This window comes from Eucalyptus grandis, chromosome 8 (assembly GCF_016545825.1).
Source record: "Eucalyptus grandis isolate ANBG69807.140 chromosome 8, ASM1654582v1, whole genome shotgun sequence".
In the NCBI taxonomy this organism is placed as follows: domain Eukaryota; kingdom Viridiplantae; phylum Streptophyta; class Magnoliopsida; order Myrtales; family Myrtaceae; genus Eucalyptus; species Eucalyptus grandis.
This window is the reverse complement of record NC_052619.1, coordinates 11607362-11614588: the sequence shown is the minus strand read 5'-3', so window position 1 is coordinate 11614588 and position 7227 is coordinate 11607362. Positions and strand designations below refer to the sequence as shown.

At 43.8% G+C, this 7227-nt stretch overlaps 1 pseudogene; it reads right to left on the bottom strand.

The window, feature by feature from the left end:
- Nucleotides 1-5983: 5983 nt before the first annotated feature.
- On the bottom strand, nt 5984-6816 carry LOC104416286 (annotated as a pseudogene).
- Between the last annotated feature and the right edge of the window lie 411 nt (nt 6817-7227).

The window sequence follows — 7227 nt, the reverse complement described above, 5'->3', positions numbered from 1 at the left end:
GATTCGGTAAACCCATTTACATCCAATGGGATGTTTGTTAGGAGGAAGATGAACAATTTCCCAAGTGCTATTTTGTTCAAGAGCCTGTATCTCAGAAGACATTGCCTCCCGCCACTTGGGAGATTGACACACAGCGTCATAAGTTTGAGGTTCCTGTCCAAAGGATATGGAGGCTAAAAAGGCACGATGAGTGGGTGAAAAACGCGAGTATGATAAATAGTTGGATAAAGGGTAAAGAATACCTGATTCAGTTACCTTAGAGTTCGAAGAGGATTGATCGAAGGCCACAATAGCACAGTAGTAGTCCCGAAGATATCCTAGTGGGTGGCGTTGCCAAGATGGCCGAGGCATGGCTTCGGGTTCAGTTGGTGATGGTGTGATCGTGGGTGCAGGAGGTTGAGGAGTGGAGGTCGGTGCAAGGACTGGGGTGGAGGGAGGTGGGTACGTTTCACCAAGGTCAGGTATGGGTAATGGAAGTACTGAGGTCTGTTCGGTTGTGGTGTGTTTGATGGTTTGACGGAAAGGAAAATGTTGTTCATAAAAAATGACGTCGCGACTAGTAAAAATTGTTTGGTCTTGAAGGTCATAGAGATGGTAACCTTTGTGGTTTGTCGAATAACCAATTAGAACACATCGGCGAGATTAGGGACCAAATTTATCAGAGTGAAGATGACCAGTGGAAGCATAGCATAATGAGCCAAAGACACAAAGATGAGAATAAGAAGGTGGTTTTCCATAAAGAAGTTCATACAGGTTTTATTGTGTAGGAGAGGACTAGGTAGTCTATTAATGAGATGAGTAGCAGTTAAGACACAATCTCCCCAAAAATGAAGAGGTATGCTAGAATGAAAACGCAATGCACAAGTAACATTGAGCAAGTGACGATACTTATGCTCAACAACTCCATTTTGTTGAGGGGTATGAGGACAACTACGTTAGTGGTGAACACCATGTGCACAAAAAAACTCTTGTAAGCGAGAGGAAAGAAATTCAGTCCCATTATCAGATTGAACATTTTGGATTTTGGTTTGATATTGAGTTTCAACAAAAGTAAAGAAGCGAATCATAGAGTCAATTGCATCAGACTTAAAAGTAAGCAAAAAAATCCAAGTATAGCGCGAATAATCATCAACAATAGATAAAAAATAACGACATGTCTTATGTGTAAAATGAGAATAAGGTCCCAAAATGTCAACATGAATAAGCTCAAAAGGACGTGAAGTAGTAATAGTGCTAGACACCAAAAAAAAAAAAAAAAAAAAACAAGCTCATTTGCTTGGATAAATGACAAGCATCACATGGACTGAATTGTTTTGCTGGACTAAAACATAAAATTTGTTGCAAAGTAGATAAAACTGACTCAGATAGATGTCCTAAGCGGGTGTGCTAAAGATGAGATGAAGAGGCTGTAGTAGAAAGAACGGCAGGTTCGGTAGGAATCTCCAGATAATAGCGACCACCATGCTCGTGGCCCCGACCAATGATCTTCTTCATCAAGAGGTCCTGAAAAAGACAGTAGTTAGGATAAAAAAATGATTGAGCGGTTTAAAGTTTGAGTGAGTTTGGAAACTGACAATAAGTTATATTTGAAAGAGGGAGCGCAAAGGACATGATCAAGAGAGATAATTGAGGTAAGGGGGGCTAAACCGTGTGATGTCACAAGGATACCAACACCATTCAGAATTCCAATAGTGGGATGTGGAGAGGAATAGTATGTTGGGTTTGTAAGATAATGGGGTTCAAATGTGATGTGATTAGTCGTGCCAGTGTCAATGACCCAAGTATTGGAATTAAATGAATTCGAAGTTCAGCCAAGAACATTACCTGAGAGGTTGGCTTTCGGGATGTTTATCTCTTGCAACAAGCACATCAACTGCTTATACTAATCATTTGTGAATGGTGGAGGTGCCGCATCATAAGTATGACTGGACTTGTTATCCGCAAGCCGAGAGGAAGTAGATGGCTATCCACAGCATTGCTTGTGGTTAGGAGGGAAGCCATGAAGTCAATAACACACATCCCGTGTATGTCCCGAGATGCCACAATGGACACATCTTTCTCGGCTGCGAGACGTGTTCATCCGTTTAGCTAGGTTAGCGGACGGAGCGAGGGCACCAAGAGAGCTGGGTTGTCCATGGTATGAGGAATTCATGTACAGCCGTGGAGCATTATTTTCATGAGTGCTAAGCAAAGTGCTGGTTTGGTCAGATAGTGGGCAATCCAATTGGATATGGCAATGTGACTCATCTTGAAGAACTAGTGCATATGCACGTGCAACACTAGGTAACGGATTCATTAGTAAAATCTGACTAATAACGTTAGCATACCTCGGATTGAGACCCATGAGAAATTGAAACAAGCGCCGATTCTCTTGTTGTGTGGTGATGATAGAATGAGCCGAACAAGAGCATTGCGGTAACGAATCCAAATTTTTCAATTCATCCCAGCAGCTTTGCAAATTGTTGTAATACTTAGTCACGACATCATCACATTGAGCAAGGGTGCATATCTTTTGCTCGAGATGAAAAATTCTAGGACCATTTGATGGCGAAAAACGTTCACAAAGATTGGCCCAGACATTCGCAACTGACTCTGTGTAAAGAACTGTTGGCACCAAATCTGGATGGATGGAATTAAGGATCCAAGATAGAATCATATTGTTCACACGAATCCAAGATGCATAGGCAGGATTTGTTGCATCTGGCTTTTTTATTTCTCCAGTCACAAACACCATCTTGTTCTTGGCGGAAAGGGCAATCTCCATGGCACGAGACCAATTGTTGTAATTGTCACCCGTAAGGACCATGCCAACGAGATTAGATTATGGGTTATCAGAATGATGCAAAAAATAAGGGCTGCCCACCCGTTCATGTGCGGGAACGGTGGCTGAAGAGTTTTGATACTCAATTGCCATGATTACCTCCTCACATCTGCATAAGAACCGATTCTTGAGGACAAAAAGATCAGAGAAAGCAAGCAGTTTCAGAATTTGGGTAGTGGTATATCGCCGAGGTTGAGACGGTGAGCACCACAGAAGAAGTTCATGCAAATATAATTGCGAATATCAGTCCGAATGGCCAGCACGTTCTCCCAAACCATAAACTGCCAAATTCCGATGCAACCTCTAATTCGTGCAAATTCCAATTTGTGCAAATTCTGATACCACAGAGAGGAGGCAAGAGCAAATTGTGATACCCAGCCTCTGATGTGATTGTCATCACAAATTGTGACTCACGATTGGCTCTTGAACTTGTGAGAAGAGGCAAGAGTCAAGACTTGAGATGAGATCGAAAGAGCAAAGCACTGAGCGAGAGGGAGGCCTTGAACTTGGAGTGAAAAAAAAATCCTTAGCACTTGATCGGCATCAATGCTATGGCCACTTCGAGACGTGAGAGATGGGCTCCAAGGATCGCCGCTCTGATACCATGTAGAGATTGGGCAAACTCACTTGCATTGATGAAGTAATTTACAATATATACATAGGGTTTAGGGCTAAAACAATACAATGACAATTATGCCCTTTAGTATAAACCCAATTTGCTAATATAGAGAGAGAAGGCTTTCAAATATAGTCAATTAGGGTTTTGGTGAGTGGTCCTCCAGCCCTAATTTTTATTAGGGAAATCATAGCATATTAGTCAAACGATTGCGCAATCCCTTATCTTCACAGAAATATATTTTTCAAATTATTAATTTTTTTGGACGGAATCCATATTCTATGAAGAAACATGCGGCAGGTACTGAACTCACAAAAAGATACTGAACCACTAATGACATTTGTGAACGTGCATCTTATTTGTAGAGAGAGAAGACTTTCAAATATAGTCAATTAGGGTTTTGGTGAGTGATCCTCCAGCCTTAATTTTTTATTAGGGAAATCAGAGCATATTAAAGTGCATTTGATAACGTTTCTGCTCCGAGCAACAATTTTTGAACAGACATAGTTTTTTTTTGTTTCTGTCGCCGGGAATAATTTCTAAGTATAAGAACGTGCTTGGTAACTACAAAAAATTTCTACTCCAGGAATAGAAATGTGTTTGGTAAAATTGTATGATTTTGTTCTTTCTTTTAGTTTTTCAATATTTTTCAATATTTTTTTTTTTCCTTTTTCTTCTTTCTTTCTTCTTTCTTCTTTCTTCCTTCTTCTTTCTCTTTATGGCCGGTCGCCAACCACGGCGGCAGCCGGCGACCGACTGGGCAAGCTCACCGAAGCCTTGCTAGGCCGAGCCTCACTAATGATCTCGGTGGCCAAGGCGAGCCTCGCGCCTCCTGGCCAAGGTCGAACCTCGTCGGTGGCCTCACGAGGCTCGCCTGGCCACCGAGGCCACCAATGAGGCTCAACCTCACCAAGGCAGCGCAAGGTCGACCTCGCCCTAGCTTGGCGACGCCAAGCCTCGCATTGGCTCGGCATCTCCTAGGGCCGGCAAGGTCGCCAGCCCTGCCGATTGCCGACGTCAGCCATGGCCAAGGCTGGTGACCGGCAAAAGAAAGAAGAAGAAGAAAAAAAGAGGAAAGAGAAAAATTGTTTCTCGGAATTATTCCTGAAACAAGAAACAACTTTTTTCTATTTCTTGTTTCTGTTCCAAATCTATTCCCGAGAACAAAAAGTTTTACCAAACATATTTATGTTCTTTTTTTTGTTCCCTGGAACAAAAGAACATAAATTTTTACTATGGGAAACATAAATAAAAATAAACAAATAGGGCCTTAGTCAAGCGATTGCGCAATCCCTTTGAGACATACGCAAGACAAAACACTTCCCGAGGAAAGTGATCGGTGTTGAAGATTTTCTGCTCATTTTTTTCTACGCATAATATTTTTGCCAGTTACTCTGATCGGCCGGCGACGATCACACCTACCCCGTGATCGATTACTAATTGGTGTTCATGCAATAATCACTATTGTCGATGAACTCGACGTTATTGAGAATTCAAAGCGTCACGCCATACCCGAACTTTCGCCGTATGGTACAACCACTTCGATCTACATATTCATTTTTAAGCAAACTATTTCTACTCAAACTCCACATTGGAAGCATTTATATAAAATCCTAAACCGTGTCTACTCATCTTCTTCTCGTTATTGGCGGAACATGACTTTGGAAAGTCCCACTTTGATGGGTCAACAGGTCAACTCCATGCTTATCTTTAAAAATAATTTTGTGGATTGTGAAATTTTTGGGTTTTCGCTTTCGGCGGCCAAATTGACGGTCAAACTTTGTTATCTGAAAAGAAGATTGACGTCTAGTCGCAAGTAACGTGCAGCTACTTAGTAGTGACTAGTGATGAAATGCTGAGCATATGCTCAGTCTTATCCACTATATATGAGATATGATCAGACGCATCTAGCGATCTTAATCTGATTACAAGGTGCATGGCTACAATTTGCGGCCCTGTTATCGTAGGGAATTGTCCGTCAAATAAGAGATTGTCGAGAAAAACAGGATCGCGACCCAAAAGTTGAGAGCATATCACTGTTTATCATATTGCAATTCTTGCATGACAACGTTCATATCACCGAACCAAGTGCAACGACCGCGAAACGAATGCCAAGTAGATGCGCATAGAGGCCGACAAGCAGGTATTAACGTGGTGAAGGATTTTCATTTCCATTTCATTCTTGTAGAAGGAGGGAAAAAGTGTTACAACCTTGAAACATGCTCGTTTCATTCGTGATTGTTTATGCTGGACATGTGCAACAAAAATTCGATACCTTCGTTTGAGGAAATCGCTAATTGGAATTTTTCTAATATAATTCACATATGTATCTCGAAAGTTTATCATCTTGTTACTTTCAATTCACAATCGCTTGAAACCATGATTGTCTATCATCCTAGAAGAATGTTTTCATTTTTCTTCTTATTCTGGTACTTGAGAATCAAGATTACCCTCATTATGTCCTGCCCTAGATTTTTCTTCCTTTAATCTTGTCCTTTTTTTTTTTGTATGAAAAAAGCGAGGAAAAGAGAGGCCATATTAGTATGTCCATCATGAAGAATCCAGCCGCATAGGGCGGTGATTGTGATCTCAAACCTTACTTTGACATAAATACTCGAATCAATCTTATGTATTGTTCTTCTACTACTCTATCGACGCACGACTCATCAGCTCCTCCACGAACTCATCGATGTTCCGGTCGGAGCTCCCGCCTTCCGCGATCGCCGCCTTCGCTGCTGCCATCCACCTCCTCGTGCTGTCCGCCATCTCCCTCCCTCACTCTCCTCTTCCCACCACCTCCGTCACGCGCCTCTCCACCTCCTCCCTCCCAACGACCCCTACCTCGTCGGCCCTAGCCCTGACCCCGACCCTCCACACATCCTCCACGAACTTGGTGTTCGTCAGCTGGTCCGTCCACTGCGGCATCGCCACCATCGGGACCCCCAGGCAGATCGCCTCGATCACTGAGTTGAGCCCGCAGTTGGGTGACAAAGCATCCGATCGCATCGCTCTCGAGGACCTCCAGTTGATTGCACCACGGGAAGATTATAGCTTCCTCCGAGGGGATCGAGTCCATTAGATCCCGAGGGAGCTTGTGCTGCTCGGTAGATCGGACGATCCAGATGAAGGGGTGGCCAGCAAGGGCAAGGCCGTGGGCGAGCTCGGCGAACTGGGAGGGGTCGAGGTCGGCCATGCTGCCGAAGGAGACGTAGACCACGGAGCGGGGCGGGTGGCGACGGAGCCAGGCGGAGACGGTGGAGGTGGTGGTCGGGGTGAAAAGGTTGACACCGTACGCGGTGTCGTTGGGGAGGCGCTTGTCCAGGTAGAGGGAGGGAAGGGTGGGGCCTACGGTCTTTGGCGGCCACAGATTGGCGGACATCCAGTCGACAACCTAATCTCATTGGTGAGAGAGAGAGAGGGAACGATTTTCATGTCGAGATGAATAACTAATTTCTTAATTAAATTCAGGATAAAACACGTGTGTAGATTTTTTCAAAATAAAGTGAACAATTGAGGTCGATGGATGAGGAGGGGTCGGCCTGCATGGATCCGGCGAGGTGGACGGTGAGGGCGAGGGTGGCTTTGAGGCCTTTGGAGACGAGGCGCTTGGAGAATTGGAGCATGGGATTTATGTGGCCTTGGGCGGGGAAAGGGAGGATCAGCACATGAGCTCGGTGGAGTTTTGCTTGAAGGCTCCATTAGCTCACTTCTCTCTCTTTCTCTAGAGTTGGAGCTGTATACTTGTAAGCGCTAAAGAGATGTCATCTATGAAACTCGTCGGAAGCAATCT